This window comes from Equus quagga, chromosome 2, assembly GCF_021613505.1.
Source record: "Equus quagga isolate Etosha38 chromosome 2, UCLA_HA_Equagga_1.0, whole genome shotgun sequence".
NCBI classification, from domain to species: Eukaryota; Metazoa; Chordata; class Mammalia; order Perissodactyla; family Equidae; genus Equus; species Equus quagga.
In genome coordinates this window covers 75,496,533-75,515,771 of record NC_060268.1, presented here as the reverse complement: position 1 = coordinate 75,515,771, position 19,239 = coordinate 75,496,533, and the positions used below count along the sequence as shown (strand labels likewise).

At 33.8% G+C, this 19,239-nt stretch overlaps 1 long non-coding RNA gene and 2 other non-coding genes across 3 annotated transcripts; all 3 read left to right on the top strand.

The window, feature by feature from the left end:
* The first annotated feature begins 267 nt into the window (after window positions 1-267).
* Window positions 268-17,879, top strand: LOC124234915 (uncharacterized). Its single transcript, XR_006887437.1, has 4 exons — window positions 268-894; window positions 14,201-14,316; window positions 14,890-15,036; window positions 16,775-17,879. It is a non-coding gene; the product is annotated as an uncharacterized LOC124234915 (long non-coding RNA).
* On the top strand, window positions 431-504 carry LOC124236539 (small nucleolar RNA SNORD107). The gene has a single exon (XR_006887773.1). It is a non-coding gene; the product is annotated as a small nucleolar RNA SNORD107 (small nucleolar RNA).
* On the top strand, window positions 2,332-2,403 carry LOC124236537 (small nucleolar RNA SNORD108). Its single transcript, XR_006887772.1, has one exon. It is a non-coding gene; the product is annotated as a small nucleolar RNA SNORD108 (small nucleolar RNA).
* Window positions 17,880-19,239: the final 1,360 nt, after the last annotated feature.

The following is a 19,239-nucleotide window of genomic DNA, read 5'->3' as shown; positions in this document are numbered from 1 at the left end:
TTCAGCAAGTATTCATAGCCTCAGGTATATTATATGAAATTTTCAAATACATCTTATCCAGTTGATAATACATTGCTAGATTCTGTCTTAGTCATCTTTGCATTCCAATTCCTTTGAGACTGGCCATACATATAAAAATGCGCAGTACTTGAATTTTATTAAATAAGTAAAGCAAGGCATGTTATCATGGGTTTTTTGTGTTGCAGCTTTTTCAGTCTTAAGCAGTGCCTTTTTGCCCGCTTAGTTGATGACTGAAAGGAAGAGAGAATTTGATCACTGAATTTTCTGACCTGTCATTGTGGAGCCGACCAAGTAGTGTTGCAACAAGGCTGAAAATCGGATTAGCTGCATTTAGAAGAGAAACTTAAACCACTCCAGGTAAAATAACCTTGTAAAGAAAAAAGTAAGAGTATTTCAGAGGCCTTGGCTAGGTTCATGATGATACAGGACCTTGTCTGAACAAAGTGATTTCAAAATTTGAGCTTAAAATGACACCCTGAAATCCAGTCAATGTGCCTCATTACTTTTCAGAGAACATTATTCTTGAGAGAATGTTGGCTTGACATGTGAAAACTTTGAATACTTAGAAATGGCAGGTGTAGTAGTACACTTTGCCAGTTACTCAGATACCCCTTTTTTATTTTCATAGATATTCTGGGATAATTCCTTTTTTTTTTTTTTTTTTTACTATATATATGTGCATGCTGATGAAAGCAAAAAAGAAAGCACATCCTTGGATCTGAGAAGGCACGCGTGTGGTGAGATGGAAGCAAGGACACGCATAAAGGAAATTTAGCACCTCTTGGATCAAACCTTGAATGCCACAGTGCTAGGTGTTTAACTGATGTCCAGGAAGGAGAGAAACTAATATTATGATGAAATACAATGAATGTGGTAAGTACCTTCACACGGATGCTGTTGGTGTTTGTGCTAAAGTTTACTGATTGCATGTTCCCAACCTTTATGAACCAGCTCCAGTTACCACATGAATGAAAAAGTGCTAGTTGTTGAGACCCAGCTTTGGTCTAAGGTGAGACTTATATTTTTAGACGAATGATTAAGTTACATTCAGAGAGATTACTCTAATCCTTAATAAATCACCACTTTAATTATCTTGGCCAGACACAGATGGAGCTTTAGAAGTTTTGACTCTTTGTGAGTCAGGGGAATGAAATCAGCTTTTTGTACTTGTCAGTGCTGAATCCTGGAGAGAGGAACTGTTTGATAAATAGTATGCATTTCTTTGAATCAGGTTTTCAATAACACAGTGTTTAATATTTATCTTCACTTGTATAGGTAATGGATCTTTTATTATCTGTGACCGGCATTCTATGATTAGGTGCTTGTGCTTTGCTTATACTAGCTGTTAGGTGGTTAAGTAGTAAGGAAACAGATACTTTAGGAAAACCTATATAAAAAAAGGTACTGTGGACAGTTGAATATATCAAGATCTTATCTTTAAACAGTCATCTTAAATTTAAGAGGTGTGTGTGTATATATGAATAAATGATGTGGGTGTTGATACTATAACAAGTGAGTAGTTTATAGGGAAAAAGTATTGGGGTTCAGAAGAATACATTCTTTTTTAAATTTGTTTTGGTGAGGTAGATTTCATCCAGAGCTAGCATCCATTGTCAGTGTTCCTCCTTTTTAGCTTGGGGAGGATTACCCTTGAGCTAACATCTGTGCCAGTCTTCCTCTATTTTGTGTGTGGGATGCCTCCACAGCATGGCCTTATGAGTGGAGTAGGTCTACACCAGGATCTGAACCCGTGAACCTGGGCTGCCAAAGCAGAGGGTGTGGAACTTTCAATTATTCTGCCACAGGACAGGCCCAGAATACATTCTTTTCAAAGCGAGGTAGACACATTTTTTCACAATTATTTTCCTTATCAAGTCCCTGTTTTCCTGCCAGAAAATTTAGTATATTTATAACCTCTCAGATTTGTTTCATTTCTCTTAGTGTTCCTGATCCTAATCCTGGCTGGTAGGGATATGCCGGATGAATTGAGAGAAGTGAGCTACCTTGCTACTAACTGAATTAGATTAGAAGCATACAGTTGAGTGAGAAAGGAAAGAAATGATTTTGGGGTCTGTTGAGGTGTAGTGTTTGTCATAGGGTTATCTGACTTCGGATTTTTGGTGCAATCCAGAGTGGTCAGTTATTCTGGGAGACTGGATACAGTGGTAGTTGCTGGTTTAGCCCCATCCAAATAATCCCATTCTTGGGATGATGCTTCTTTAGAAATGAAATAAAGAAAATTCCTTTTAAATATGAATCCCTGGAAGAGGATCAATTTTTGGGTTTTTCTTTTGGAGGAAGGGAGGATTAGCTTTATGATCAGACTCATTGTTTCTTGAGCCTAATGACAGCTTTCATTCTTGCAAAGGGAAATCTGAGGTCCAGCCAATCTAATTTATGATGGGTGCAATTTGGTGAGAGAGTAATGGAAGGAATGGGTTAGCAGTAGACACAGAATGCAGTGGTAGATGAAAGGAAGAGAAAAAGGAAAAAAACAAGGTTTAAAGTGATTGTAGCATGTCCTTGTCTTGTTCAAGTGAGAAGGGAGACATGTAGATTCAGAGCAGTATCTGGATTGTTTTGATTGTTTCCATTGTTGGCAGTAGGAAAGCTCCCCTGTTTGACTACTGGAACAGTTGGGGTAACTTAGGAGTCAGAATTACCATTTACCTGCTATATTCTGTTCAACTTCAGTGTGTGGGTCTCAGGCTGCTTTGTCATGGTAGGTTCTGTGTCCTTTCTTGTTGACTGTTGGCAATATTGTGTCTTCTGTTGAGATGATTGTGATGAGCAAGATTTGCTCAAATGTCTCTTCCTGCAGTGGTTAGTTAAATGGATAAAGAGTTGTACATTTCTAGGCAGCTTCGATTAAATCAAACTTTTGTACGTATGGGAGTCATTTCAAGGGCTTGTACAGTTTGAGTCAGTTTCTGATTCAGTAGGTCTAGGTCTGACAGATGCTGCTGGTTTAGGTACCACATATGGAGAACAACTGAATTTTATTCAGAATTAAATATGTATTTTCTGAAAGTGCTATTATGAGTGCTAATTTATATGGATAACATAAGTAAATATGTTATAGAACAGTTATAAGTATGAAAATAAGCAGGGAATTTTAAAGGAAAAGTAGTTGTCTTATAATCAATTTCAGTGCAAAATACTGTATTTTTTTCTTGCAAGATAATAACAAAATAGAAGTGACTAATAAGAGTCATTGGGGTCAAATGTGTGATAGGGGAGACAATCCTACAATTTATTTGAGAATATGAATCTATGTATCTTATAACAAAATGCCAATGTACTTTAAATTATGTACCTCATTTGAGGAAACCTATTTTTGCTAATTTTCTTAATAATCAACTATACATTTCCATTAAGTTTATGTTGGATAAAAATGACCAATAAACACAAACTTCCAAAAAACAGTAGATATTTTTTAAAGCTTTCTTTTTAAAAGATTGTCACCTGAGCTAACATCTGTTGCCATTCTTTTTTCCTTCTTCTCCTCCTCCCCAAAGCCCCCCAATACATAGTTGTATATTCTAATTGTGAGTGCCTCTGGTTATGGTATGTGGGGTGCCACCTCATCATGGCTTGATGAGTGGTGCCATGTCTGCACCCAGGATCTAAACTGGCAAAACCCTGGGCTGCTGAAGCAGAGTGCACAAAGCTATCCACTCTGCCATGGGATTGGACATTTTTAAGAGTAGTGGCCGGCCCCATGGCCGAGTGGTTAAGTTCTCCTGCTCTGCTTCGGTGGGCCAGGGTTTCACTGGTTTGGATCCTGGGCGCGGACGTGGCATGGCTCATCAAGCCATGTTGAGGCAGCGTCCCATATAGCAAAACCAGAGACACTCACAACTAGAATATACAACTATGTACTGGGAGGCTTTGGGGAGGAGGAGAAGAAAAAAAAAAAGATTGGCAACAGATGTTAGTGCAGATGCCAATCTTTAAAAAAAAAAAGAGTAGATACGATCTTAGTGAATAGTGTGTTGATTTCTTAGACATAGTAATTTCTGCCTAATGCACTTTTGGGGTAAGGTTTATCCAGTTTTTCTTCTATGTTAGTCATAGAACTATGCATAATTTGAATTACTTGGCATATAGGCATATGTTTTGTTTTATTTTAAGCATCCACTTCTAAATCATTTTAAGTGGGCCATAAACTGGCAATACCAGTGGATTTCTGGGTGTTGAGTTTGAGAAATACTGTTTTCTTAGGAAATGTCAACATATGTTATTGTTTGGCTGCAGATACTCCAGTGGCTATATTTAGTTATTGAAATCTGATATTCTAATGATGCTTCTCTATGGGAATAGTGTTATAATGGACTGTCCACTTATAAATTTTGAAAATTAGCCACTTTATTTGGGATTCCTCCAGGTTTGAAAGTGCTGAAGAATGTAGATACATAGATATAGAGGAAATCAGAGTCACTCCCCATCCTATTGCAACTGAAGAAGGAACCTAGGCTTTAAACAAGGAGACTTCTTTTCTGTGGCTTGGACTGAAAAGAATAAGAAATTACACAGGATTTTAAAAAAATTATAACTTAAGATTTCTGTGAGAATAAATTATTGCAGTGATACTGATTTTATTATTTTTGTAGCATGGATAATTTGGGGCATGGTATTTTTCTCATTATCCTTTGCATAATGTGTAGCCCTCTCTAGTCTTGGCTGGAGACTGTGGCTTTGAATTTAGATAGATTGGTTGTTTTCTTGGCTGAGTGAAGTATGACCCCACGTGATGTCAAAATAGCAATAGAAATATCCCATCCCTCAAAAATTGCTGAAGTCACAAGGAAGAAACTTTCATGAAAGTCTCGACTTAGTGAATAATAATTTTGTTTGTGTAAGGTTTTAATATGGCAAGATTTGGAAAAATGCTTACAAGAAGACATAGACCGACTTTTCTGGTATTCTTTCTTTATGAGAGGAACAAAACATTAATGGTTCACTAGAGGCTTTGGTAGCATTTATTACTGTTCTCTAAGGCCCAGCATAATAATTAGCATCTAGTAGGTGTTTGATGGATAGTTAATAATTTCGTTATATTGGTGTATTATTATAGTTATTGGTAGAATCAATGCATGAATGAACAAAAAGTACAAGAAATTTGCGTTATAGGCAAAATTTGGCTTCCAGTTTAACCCTTGATTTTCTCATTCTTTGTAAGGGTTTGAGTCAAGAAATGAGTGCATTTTATTGTGCCGTGTTTCTGGGAATGGAATTGGGTGATAGTATCTTACACCCAATTTGCCTCTTCCATCAATTAGAGAGATACTTAAATGGAATGCCAAATTTTGATTTGAGGCTTTGGTGGAAAGAGAAAAGGGTGTTTCTTAAGGTTGTCTACTCTTTTTATTGCATGCCTCCACCTGTTTCAGACTAGCTCACTGGAGAAGAAATCTTCCATGTTATAAAAGAAAAGAAAACCCACATGTTCATTTGAACTTATCCCTTGTACAAATCTCTTAAAAATCAAGAGGACATCGTTGTTGAAGATTATATGACAGTTGATTTGTTAGTGGGTAGTGTAGTACTTGACCGCATAAAAATATGTGAAAATGTATCATATTATTTACCTTGGCATAATATATTGGTTATTTATTCCCTTGGTATTTGTAATGTTTAACATAAACATCTTCTGCAGCTCAGTGTAAAAGACCTGAACCAGTTGTTTCTAAAATGACAAAAATGTAGTGATAATTCAAAGAAGAAAATAATAGCAAAATAATAGCAAGTAAACATGAAATATCTCAAACTCACTTAAACATCCTTTTAAAATCATTCTATGATACATTTGACTGTCAATTTTACAAAGATGTAAAAAGGTGATGCAAACTAGGAGGTGAGGATGTGGCTGTCTTACATGGACTTGAATGGACTTTAGGAAAGATGGACAAGGATTTCATCCAGAAACTTAGGAAATTTATTGCACAATAGATACTGTTTAGACTTCTTTAGATGGCTGCTCTATTTGAGCTACCTTTCTATTTGAGAGTTTTGTTGTCTTTTGACTGTATTAAAACTTCTAACTGGTCGCTTTACTTCTAGCCTCAGATTCTCTAATTCATCTATCTGCCAAAGCAGTCTTTTGGAAAGATGACCACCACATCATGTTTCTTCATCAGTCTGCAGTTGACATGTTTCAGGAGTATTAGAAATAAGCAATAATCAGAGGACAAGGATTATATAAACTGATAATATTTACAGCCTCTTTTGCCACTGTCAAAACTGGAAATTTTCCACTTTTAGTCACTGAACTTTTGGATTCTTAAATTTTGAGACATTCTTTCACACTTAGCCTCTGCATAAGAATCTTTAGAAGTTTATACAGCAGGAAGCAACGTGACTGCAACCCAGGAAGATTTAGAGTAGATTTGCAAATCTTTTTTCCATTAACATAGGTAAGTAAGCAGGAGAGACTAGCCTGAGTGACTGCTCCTGCATTCATAAAACTGTAGTTTTCAAATTCTTCTGGAGTATTCTGAGCAATTTTACTTACAGACTGCTATCGAAGTTTAAACCTCATGCTGATTTAAGGGGTCTTTGGTCAGGGCACCTGTGTAGAGCCACTCTCTTGATCCTCGACTCTGCTCATTTGCCTGGTCCAACAGCATCAGGACAGCATCTCATTCCGCATTCCTCCCAAAAATGGAAGTGTGTGAGGGGGTATTTACTGAATTGAAAATTATTTCAAGTGGATAAAACGAGAGTAGTATTGGGCTAGTCTGGACAATGTCAAGTACACACAAGCCAACCTTGCAGGAATATGTGGATAGAAAGGGAAGAACAGCACATCTTGAATTCAGCTAGAAACTTCACCAGCTACATCATCACAGACAAAATAAAAATAGATTTATACTCTTCTGAACTTCATCTTGCCTTTCAAATGTTTACATTTGGATTTGAGGGGGGAAAAACTGTGTCTTGCTTGCTATGGAGTATCAACTTGCCTTCAAAAGATTTACCAGTAAAAGCCTTGCATATGTGACATTTGTATGTGTATGTGATAAACAGATCTTAGTGTGGGCCTCTCCCCCCCGACACCCCTGCTGGAGCTAGCATTTTAAAACAGCTTGGAATCTGATCCTATTAACTACTGGACATATATAGCATAAGAATTTATTGAAATACTTCGGAAAATTGTGTTTGGGTAATATTATTGAAATGGAAATATAACATACTAAGTGAATGATGAATATATATGAACTGTATATTGCATATTAGGAAATGAAGAGAATGAAAATTTCAACATGGGATAGTTTTATTGTATTCTCTTTTAGCTTAGTTTTTCTTGGACTCTAATACTGAAGCATAGAGACTTACATTTATAAACATGAATCTACTATTTTTAGATACTTTTTAAATCGTTGCTGTGATAATAGAGCTGGTTTCCCAGGGAAGTTTCTAAAAATGTGTTTGGTAAAATCGTATCTCAAAAAGATTTTTGGAAGGAATTCTGTGGACATTTTGTAAAGCTATACATAATTCTCTATTCATTGTTTGAGCGCTTATGGATAGGAGAAAAGAAATGGGCATGGTGAGTGTCTAATACGTTAATCAGGAAAAAAAGTTAAGGCACTAGTTATTCATGTGCATTTTGAGAATGCTTTGTATGAAATAACTGAATATAATTGCTTTGTGACATTTCTTAGAGTATTGTGATTGCTAACAAAGAGTTTGCTAAAATACATAGAAATATTTTAATAGATGATTATAGAAATAGAATAATTAGAATACCTCTGAATGATGTGTATTTATAATCATTTGATCGGATTATTGCTGTGGGTTTTTTGCGGGGAGTAGGATTGTTCTGCATACAACTGTCTGTAAGAAATTTTGTTAAGGCTGCTTTATGTGGATGTAGATGTTATTCTGTAAATGGTCTTTATATGTTAGAATTTGTATGGCATTAGATTTTATTCTCAAAATGAGATTGTTGCACAAGAGGCCATCCTCAATGAACACTTTGCCTGTTCAGGGTTGAGTGGGCTTTTTATTGCTCTGTATACACATGAAAAAAGTACTGTTATATCATCTTATCAAGCATAGAAGTGGCTGACATTTTGGTCATTTCAATTGTTAAAATATAATTTTGTTGCTTGCTGAGAGGTGTTTCTAGACTGCTTTGTAAAAGAGCTGAATTCAGGAGATAGAGAATAAGACGTTTTGGAGGGCTGTGTATGTATATATGCATGCATATATACAAGGAGAGTTCTTGAACAGCCTCCAGGCGTTACTCCATGCTCAGATGTTGGTAATCTACATATGTTTTGTAAAATAGTCTAATGTTAAAGAGAGGTAGACTTTTCCCCTTCCACCACTGCAATTGTTTAAATTGCCTCTGAACATTAATTCATTTCTGGTAGATATTGTTATACATTTTGTTATAAACTGTTATTAATGTTAGATATTTTTGTTTAACATCTAGTTTTCTACATGGATAGACATCATTGTAAATTCATTTGAACTTATAAGGGTAGAACCATTTTTGTTTGCCAAAAGAGATGGTTAGATCTAGCCTCTGTGTTCATTGAATCAGTAGGTTCTATTTTTAGGTTGTGGTAAATATAATGTGTAGTATCTCATGTAACATGTCATTGTTTTATGACAAGATTCATCATGGTGGAAATGTCCTTGTAACTGGTGGTCTGCCTTTGCTTATTGGTTTTAGAAACGTTTGCATACAAATAACACAGTCCTTTGTATAACATAGAGAAACCTCTACTTGTGGTAAAATAGCATAGGTTACAAAAGTTTTCAGTTGCCGGTGAAATTTAACTTTTAATAATAGTGAATTGTTATTTTAAAGTACTTAGTTGATTAAGCAATTTATAAGATTTTATGGGAAATGTTAGCAATGGCGTATCAAATCTGAGTTCATTAAATCATGAGCCGATCAAAAGAATGTTTATGTATTATGTGTATATAATGGACATAGTTATTTTTTAAAGGATAAGAATACTATATCTGCATGTTTCATAAGTATATTAATTGTAGAATGAAAACTTACCCAAATGGTTGTCACATTGTCTCTATGAGTAAATAATTGGGAAGCTGAAGGGGTTTTTGTTAGATAGTTGTGTGTAAAAAGTTAGAATGTGTAATAGTTTTGCTTTAAACTTTCAGTTCTTGATTTATAGGGATTGCTTACATATACATATGGGGGTGTGTGTATGTGTGTGTATATATATATACACATGCATGCACATATGTACATATATGTGTATGAAACAAGTGTTTCTTAAAATTCAGAAAATAGAAACATCATTTTTTGGCCAAATAATTGTCATTCGGGCTTTAGTCTATGTTCTTTGGGTTGTTTGAGGGTAGATGATATAGGAAGTTTTAGTTTTTGAACTTTATTTAGTACCTGGAGGATACTGTGAGGCTGCTAGATATATGGTAGACAAATGTTAGTCTTTGTTTTATAACATCTGCATAGGATTTGCTAATAGGCATACATTTTTGAAGATCAAACCGATATAGACAAAGGTGAAAACACTTTATTTTGGTAAATTGAATTCCTATACTGAGTCCATTTGGGATATATTTGGTTGATGGGGATTATATTTTTACTTTGATTCATGTATCGAAGATAAATGTCATTTTATAAAACATTTTTGAATATGTAACTTCTGTCAATTTTGAAAATATGTTTTTATTGAAATGTTAAAGGTAGAATTACTGTTTGAACATAGGTGCAGTAGAATGAGCATATTCATGAGTTTGGCTTGATTGTAAGGGTTTTGGTTTATTTTTGTGTTTTGAGTTTTTTAATTAGATCTTTTTTGTTAGTCTGTGTCATTGCCATTCATATTTTTAAATATGTAACTTGTATGATTTTTCTTATCTAATTTTTTGATTGATAAATGTTGGGACAGAGCAGGGAAGCACTTGACTGCTGTATATATGATAGACAAGCTTCTTGTATAACATCTTAACTTCCTAGGCATGTAGAAACATCCTCTTCATATGCAGGCACATGCACACACACATGAACACACACACACACTCTAAATATATTCATGTTGAACTATAGTTATCTTTAAAACACCTATTCTTTCTAGAAATGTAGACATTGCTGATAGAATATACTTTTAAATATCAGGAACTTTTTTATCAGTATAGTAATTAGCTTTTTTTGCATGTTCAGTGGTTTGTGGTGACGGATATGGACAAGGGTGTTGGATGTTTTCTGATCTCATGTCTGTAGTATATGATGCTTTAGCTTTATTCTTTTTGGTTTATAGAGATTGTGGACATCGTATGTTTCAGTCATGCGGTTTTAAACTGTAAGGTTGAAACGCTTAACTTTTGCAAATGTTTTTAGAAACTATATGGCTTGGTCTTTTTTTTTTTAAATAACTGAGTTTATAATAGTTGCTTTATAACGTTTTGAGTGTGAATGTATAGAACTGTTGATAAACGGAATGATAGAGGTTAGAACCAGTTTCTTTTGATGATATTTTTAGTTCACCCTTATGGAGTCTTCATTGGACTGCTGGGATCCTTAAAGACAAATTACCATAATTGAGTTAAAACTCTCTGAGCTATATTCTTGCTCCTTATGTATATATTATCATGTTAGGGAGAAGATCGTGACATTTAAAGGTTCTTTTACATCATATTTTCATTTAAAAGAAAAATTAGATTATAAACATTAAATTGTTTCCATTTTATATAAAAATATCTGTCAGTTTCAGGAACATGTAGGTATATCTTATTTTCCAGGTGTACTGAAGTTAATTATGCAATTCAGTTTTCTAAAGTACATTTTATAAAATCTCTGAGTTATGTACTTCTTTGTTTATTTGTTACATGGCAATAACCAAGATAATTTTGTAAATAATGGCAAGTAAGATAGTTAATTTTAAATATCTAGTATTTCTACATGTATTGAGAGTCTCACAAAGTATAATTTTGTAAATATTCATTGTAAATTTGTTCTCTTGTCTTCTGAAATTAACGTGGCAATGAAACTGATTGTTGATAAACAGACTCTTGGGGTTATACAAAATTAATCGTATATTAATTTGGTCGTTAGAAGGAATTGACAGGATTTTGCATTTACCTCATTCTCATATAGAAGAATAGTTTCTATTGTATCAAATATGAATTGTATATTAAACTTAGACAATGTAAATTTATGTGGTATTTCTGGATGTAGTGAACTTCCTCACTTATTTCTTTAATGTTGCTTAATTTTTTTAGAACAGTTTTAGGTTCACAGCAAAATTGAAGGGAAGGTACAGAGATTTCCCTTAGATCTTTTACCCCAACACATCTGTAATCATCCCCTTTATCAGCATTCTCCAACAGAGTAATACATTTGTTACAATTGGTGAACCTACATTGATACATTGCAATCACTCAAAACTCATAGTTTATGTTATGGTTTACTGTTGGTGTTGTACATTCTATGGGTTTGGACAAATCTGTGATAACTTGGATCCATCACTGCCCCGAAAGTCCTCCGTGCTCTGCCTATTCATACCTCCCCATATATTTTTTTTTCTTTTGTTTTTAACATTCAGCATATAAATGACTTTATCAAGGAGATTTTCTACTACCTCTTGGAACTATACACGGTTCTGTATGTGTTCCCTTGGTTGCATGACAATATTCAAGACAACTTTGTAAATAATAGGATGTAAATTTTTAATTTTTAACATCTAGTTTTTCTAGATGTATAGAGTCTCACAAAGTATAATTTTGTAAATAATTCATTGTAAAATATCATGGTTTCATTATTTTCTTTCCAATGTTGTAGTGAAATTGATATCTAAGTCATAATTTTGTAGTTGTACTGCTTGATATTGGGCATTATATACTTTAAACATAGGAAATGTTATATAAGAAATTTTGTTTTCCCTCTTTGAATGATAGTTTTGTATTTCAACTGCATGACAACATTCAAGACAACTTTGTAAATAACAGATGTATTATTTTGAAAGAATGTGGTTTTTCTAGATGAATGGAGTTTCACAAACATAAATCTGTAAATATTTCATTGTAAAATATCATAAATTGGCTCATGTAAATGTTTTGGCTGTGTAATTAATAATCGGCCTCTTAGGGCTGTTTAACATTTTGGTGCTTGTTCACTGAGTTTTGGGAAGAGAGATAGACACATCCCCTCAGATTGTTAAGCTTTCATGTAGAAGAAAACATTAGATTGTATACTTAGAACAAACAAAGAAAAATACCCCTGGATGTATTTTTAATTTTAGGAAGAAAAAGGAAGACATGAGAAGGAATCATCATTTTAAATCACAGATTCACAGGAGATTCTCACATTGCTAAAGTAATTGTCACTTTGCTATACTATATAAATTTACTCTTTACAAATTTATATATGTATATGCATAGATATAAAGGTATATATACACATATACAGGTAAAATTACTTTTAGGGAGATAGATTTGATAATATAGATAGATTTGTCATTTGTTAGCTTATTGCTTCACATTTTTTTTGAAAACAAGGGAGATAGTATTTTAATTCTAAGCTTAAACATTTCTAGAGGCCCACTTCATGTTATAGCTACATGTATGTTAATTTTTTATATAAAATGATTAAGTAGCTCTGTATCTGTTTCCTAGTCTGTTTCCATATATACACATATATGTGAACAGAATTCCTCTGATAATGAATATTTTTAAAAATTTGAGGACCTTTAAAATTTTCCAGTGAATAGTTATATTTAATATGTGATAGTCAGAAACAAATGTCAAAAGTCTTTCATCTCAGTTGCCTCTAATATAAATTATGAAAATTTCTTAGATTCTATTCAGTGTTCATCAAAGTATAAGTCAGTGTACCTTTTTAAACAGTTTGGCACTGACGATCATAATTGAGTATGTAAAACTTTTAAAATGGTATAACTTGCTCTTGATTTTATCTATTGCAACTCTCAAAGAAGAAAGTATGTTTTGTAGATTGAGATGACAAATAATTTGAACATCTGAAATTCTCGTCAATAAAAGGTCGTAGTGATTACAGCTTATTGGTCACCTGAATGTAATTCAAATACTGAAAAAAAAATTCTCGTATGGAAGGCTGTTTTTAGGTCATATTTAAAATTGTCATTTTTGAACAAACATCAATTAATTGTGTTTACAATGGTGTCTATATGCCTCTAGTTTTTCAAACTGAAGTGTTAATGGTTACTGTTCCTGGGGAATGGGATTATCCTGGCATGATTATCGTGTTAAGTAATGCTTACTGGTCAGTGTTATTTTAATGGTGATTATTTTACCATTTTTTGAAATTTTTGTACATGTATAATTTAAATAGTAAAACATTGTTTATGTATTTGTATGTTGCTACATGACAATCTAAAATGAATATATGAATTATTAAATAAAAATATATCTGGAAGGACGTATGAAAAAGTTTTAACATAACTGTATAGAGATAGAGGAATAGAAGGACTGCTTCTACTTTCTGCATTTGAAATTTTAAAGCTATTTCAAAAGGAACATTTAAACAGAGGGAATTTTAAAGATACAAGCAGTTTGTGCCTATCTTCGTCCTTGCCTCTCGACATCTTGGGATTTGGGGCTGTTGTATCCAACTTTGTATTCTCAGTGGCCATTATGAGTGGTTTTTGAGTGGTCATGAAGAGCATGTGATTTAGAGACTTGTGCAGCAGAGAGTTTTACAGAGTGAACAGAGTGTATTGGATCACCCAAGGAAAGAAGGGAGAAGATGGGATTTGAGGTAGGTACTAAACAGTTCTATTTGGGTTGACAAAAAAGATGAGGGATGAAAATAGTCCTTGAAATTTTCTTTAAAGAGTAAATTTGCATAAGGCAATGCCATATTTATGGTTACTAACTATATCAAGTTGTTGGAGGAAGAGGTTCTTGGGATGAGGTAGTTAATGGAAGAAATTGGGGAATAGATTAAAGTAGGTCTTAAATTTTTTAGATTGTTCAGAATTTGCATGAACAATGTTTCAATATTCTCTACATTTGTGCTGAAGATGGTTTGAAAAGATGAGAAAGTAAAAAGGTTCTCTCTGGGCAGTCATATTTGCTGGGTGTTTAATTATCTCCATTTACTGTTCCTGACCATTCTAAAGCCATCTTAATTTGTATGTCCTGGTGTATCATTTGTATCTAACCTTGGCTATATTGCATTTGTATACTTACTTTGCAGTTGGATATGATGGAAGAAAAACATTTGCAGATAATCTGAGTACAGCTGTGACATCATCAGGAACATTCCTCTTTTATGGAGTTCCTTAATTCATAAGTCTTAACCGTGAATCAAAGGTAAGAAGGTTCTGGATCAAGAAGTCCTGTGAAGGATGACGTTTTGGCTAGGCTCAGGAAATTAGTGCTGGTACAGACTTTCTTCTTTTTGGCAATTTGGGATTTTCACCCATGCCAGAAAGTTAGTGAGTAAATTCATTATTTAAAAAGATATGTTTAACTCATTAAAGCTGTAGAGTATATGCAGAGTGTAAGAGATTGAGTTTTGTTTCAATTAATTTACTTATTTATGACCAAATATGGCAATGTAACTAATGGTATAAAGGAAACAATCAGTTGTCTAAGAATTGGAAATTATGAAATAGACAAACTCATTTTGCAATTATAGTTTTGTAGTGTGATAAAGGGAGAAGTTTATAGAAACCTAAAAAAGGTGCTGATATTGAAAAGTACTAGTAGTAAAGTCATGGATGACATTGGAGAATTGAATCAGCTAGAGGGTTTATTGATGAGGAATAGTTTGTGTTAAATCTGTAACAAAGTTCAGCATGAACCTCCACTTAACTCGTTCTTTAGCTATTCCATCAGACTGGTGTGGACCTTACATTACGATGTTCTTTTTTTCCCCATCAGGAGATGATAATTCCAAGAAAAGATACTTTACCAAGTTCATTTTTAATCCCAAGAATCGGTGCCACTGGATCTCTATTGCAATATTCCTCATTCAGGTGTTCGTCACTGCCATCTCTGGTCCTAGGAGTACCCCTTGGCGATATGATTGTAAGGACAGTTGAGTGCTCATTTGATGGGGAGGGGGTAGGGGGCACTTTGGTTAGACAAGAGTTGATATTCTCTTTAAGTTAATGAACTTTTTGTGGCAGCTAGTGGGTATTGAGATCTTTTCAGGTTATGTATTGCTGAGTAAAAAATTATCCTGAAATTTAGTGGCATAAAATATTGTGTTAATTCCGTAGATTCTGTGGGTGAAGATTTCTGACAGTGCCAGAATGTATATAGGATCAACTGGGAAGGACCCAGTGGTTGAGAGCGATTCAGACATCTACTACTTCATTCGCATATCTGGCACTTGGTTTGTGGTGATGTGGAAGGCTGGGCTTACTGGAGGCTTTCAACTAGAGTACTTTCACACAGCCAGGTTCACAAGGAAGCATCGTAAGAATGAGTGTTAGAAGAGAGCCTTGTGAAAGTGGTGTGGCCTTTCTGATAGCTTCAGAAGTCATGTAGCATCACTTCCGCCATATTCTGTTGGCCAGCAGTGTCATATGACCAGCCCAAATTCCAGCAGAGATTCCGTCTTATAGTGAGAGAGTGCCAAGGTAACTGGAGACCCAGACTACATGTAGGACTGGATGAAAGAAGGCATAGTAGTTAAGAGCTGTGGAGCTTCAGTATTTTCTTTTACATTTTTGGGTCCTTTCACAATGTTCTCATCAAATCATGTATCCTTATTAAATCAATTATTAAATTGATTTTCAGAATATCACTTCTCACACAGACCGAATTTCTCGTGGATAGTTTTGAACAAAAACCTTATTCACTGTGGGAATTGAATAAAGTCTTGCTGACTTGTTTTATGACTTTGGGAGTAAATTAGGCAAAAGATAAGGGGTGGAGAAAGGAAAAAAAATTACAAGATTTTTGAGATAAAGTCAGTTTGGGGAATGCAAAAGAGAGAAGAACCAGGTGCAATACGCTGATGCTGAAATGTGTAATATAACTACTAAAGCTGTGAAACTGTCAAAAGAGTGAGAGGGGCAGTTGTTAATGAAACCATGATCTTATAGAAAAATAGTGAATGCTAGCTCCTGACACACCATGATTTTTGTGCTTCTCATTTTTCCTTCATTCCCCATCGTGTCCTTTAGGAAGGTAATTCATGGGATGTACTGCCAATAGTGAATGATGACAAATTTCTTAAACATTCTTTCTCAGAGAGTGTTATTGCCTATTTGTTATCCGTGGAATAACCTTGAAAGTGAAGGTTTTAATCAGAAAATGTTTTTTTCTTAGGATAAATCATAGCTAAATTGAAGATTAATGACTTTTGAGGAAGTACCTACCCAGCAGTTTTGATAGCCAGCTAGAATACTGGGTTAGGAGCTAAATCTTTTTCTGAGTTACGTTGTAGCTTCCATAGCTTTAATGCAGTTAATTTTTTCTCCTTTTGTTATTTTCACTATGGTGGTTAGGCACTCTTGTTGCTTGTATAGGAAGAAATGCATGTAGATTGCGTGAAATAATTTTCTATTTGAACGAGAGTGATCTAGTGATATAAGCAACCAAATGCGTCATTGAAAAGAGGCACAGACAACATGAGGAGGTATGTCCATTTAGCAAGGTGTAAGAAGAAAGAGTAACAGTATCTGGCCTTCTTACTATTATAAAATTCAAACAATAATTTTGATCCACCTGTTATTTCTTCATAGAATGCCTGTTGCATTTCTTGTACATAGAAATTTTATTAGTTCCTACTGATGATCCCACTGTGTCCTCTCAGGTGATGACTGAATAGGAAACTGATGCCATTTCTTCTGACACCATCTTCATCAAACCAAAAGATGGTCTTCATAATGTATGGAGACTCTTTCGTGTGTTGCAGTGGACACTCCTTGCAGATCAGAAAAACCGGACTGAGAAAGCTCATGTTTTAAAGTAATCTAAAGAGTGTAATTGGAGAGAATTGTAACCAGGCCTGTTGACATTGAATTGTTGCCATTGGACTAAATCTCAGGAGCTTGAATGCCAGAGACGTTATTACACAGAATCTCAGGATGGTGTAATTGCAAGGCTTCATTTCAGTGCTCCCATAAGTATTAAGTGCATGTATTTATAATTTTCACTTATCACAGGATCAACTTAAGATTATTTCATAAAAAATCATCTTGTTCAAGATTTTAAAGGTATAGAAATTTGTGAAGTATGGTATTTTTAACTCATGCCCTTTTCCCCTCATAATTCTATTCTCCAACGTTATCTACTGTCAGTGTAGTTTTGTGCACATCTATTTGGGGTGTGTTGATAAACAGATTGATATGCAACTCTCTTTTTGGCCCATATTATGTCTATAAATTTTCTATGCCGTAAAAAGGCATACAGATAAATTATTTTGATAATTTCAGAGAATTGGAACTGCTAGGACTAGGGATGTCCAAAAATTTATGTTTTGAGTCAAAACTACAGCTTTCCCCCTAATCATAGAGAGTCCTCATCAATATTGTCTCCCAGTGTTTGTTCATGAGAGTTCTGTTTCCTAAAATGGTACACATGTTAGATGTCAGTGTTTTAATCGTTAACAATGCGATATTACGAAGAAATTGCTTTTTTTCTTCTCTTGTTTGTCTCCATCATCTTCGTATATCCTTAATCCTTACTAGTCATTTGTGTTATTTCATTTTCCTCTGCTTTTTTTTTTCCATTTCCCTTGGAGTATGAGTGTCTGTGTTGCTCATTTCTAAAAGCTCATTTATAACTAAAGATGTTAACCATATGTCATGCATTGCAAGTGAAATACCATGTTTTCTTTTCGGCATCATTTTACTGTGGTGTTTTATTTTTTGGTTGTACAAAAGTTATGTATTGAAATACAATAATGTTCTGTTTTATGCCTTTTGAGTTTTGTGTTTTTCTTTTAAAAACATGTTTGCATTAGTATCATACATTTCTTTCTCTGTATTTTCTAATACTTTTCATTTTGTCCTTTTATTTTTCCATTAATCATTACCATGGTATTTAAAGTATTACATACTCAAATTGTTTCCCTTGACTTAAGCAATTACTGCTTAATTTAAATTCTGTAATGATATGGAAATTCCCACATAATTGGCTACATTTCTATTTATTTGCTTTATCTTATATTGATACTTTAAAATTACCGATGGTTTCTAGTCTTAGCTATTCCATTGAATTCTCTCATTTCTCGTAATTTTTCAGAATATTCCCTGTCTACATTCAAATTTTTTCCCTCAGTTGACGCTTAAAATTATTTTCCAAGTTGGAAAAAAATGCAATTTTAATTTCATTTGCACCAAATTTAATAGAGTAATTAGGAGAGAATTAGATCTCTTTAACTCAGCCTTCCTATCCAACTGCAAGGTATGTGTTTCTATTTTTAATTAAATTATGTGGGAATATTGCTAGTGTAGTTTTATTTTCTTATCTTTTGATTAATCCCAACTCATCTCATACTTTTGTCAGTGTAGCGATGGGGATCATACACTCAGTTTTTCTTATTAATATGTGAAAGCCATTTCATGTACTTTTCTAGTGACGTTTAATTGAAATACCAAAATTATGGTTTTCTTTTTTCACAATTCATAGGTGGTTTCAGAATATATGAAAGCAGAAAGTGCCCTTGGTTATTTCATTCTTAATACTAATCCTGTTAAAGGTTTACTTATGAGTCATTTTAGGAAACAGCTTCCTTCCTTTCATTGAGGATTTTCCACTAAATTTGATGACAAGTTTAATAAAATGTCTTGTGTTTTACAGTTGATCATACTTGCCATTATAATTATTGACTAGGGTAAAAATTAACTTTTTCTAAAAGTGAACATTCTTGCATCCAGTGAATGAATGAACTTAATTGTGTATATGTGTAATTATATATATAAATATATATGTATGTAAATACACACTTCCCTATTATAATCATTATAATTTTGTTTGCGATTTCTGAAAAAAATCTTAAACAACTTTATTTTGTTTTGGTCAGGGTTTTGTGTTTGGTTAACTGGCTCTACTGAAAGTGTTTTGTGTATTTTTGATATAGACTGGAAAGAAGTATTGCCATTATTGCTTTAATTTTTATTTTGAAATAATTTTTGACACACAAAACTATTGCAAAAGTAGTACGTAGTTTGTAAAAATATTCTTTAGATTCCTCTTATGTTAGCAAGTTTCATATGCATGATACAGTTATCTAAACCAGGACATTACCATTGACGTACTGTTGTTAACTGATCC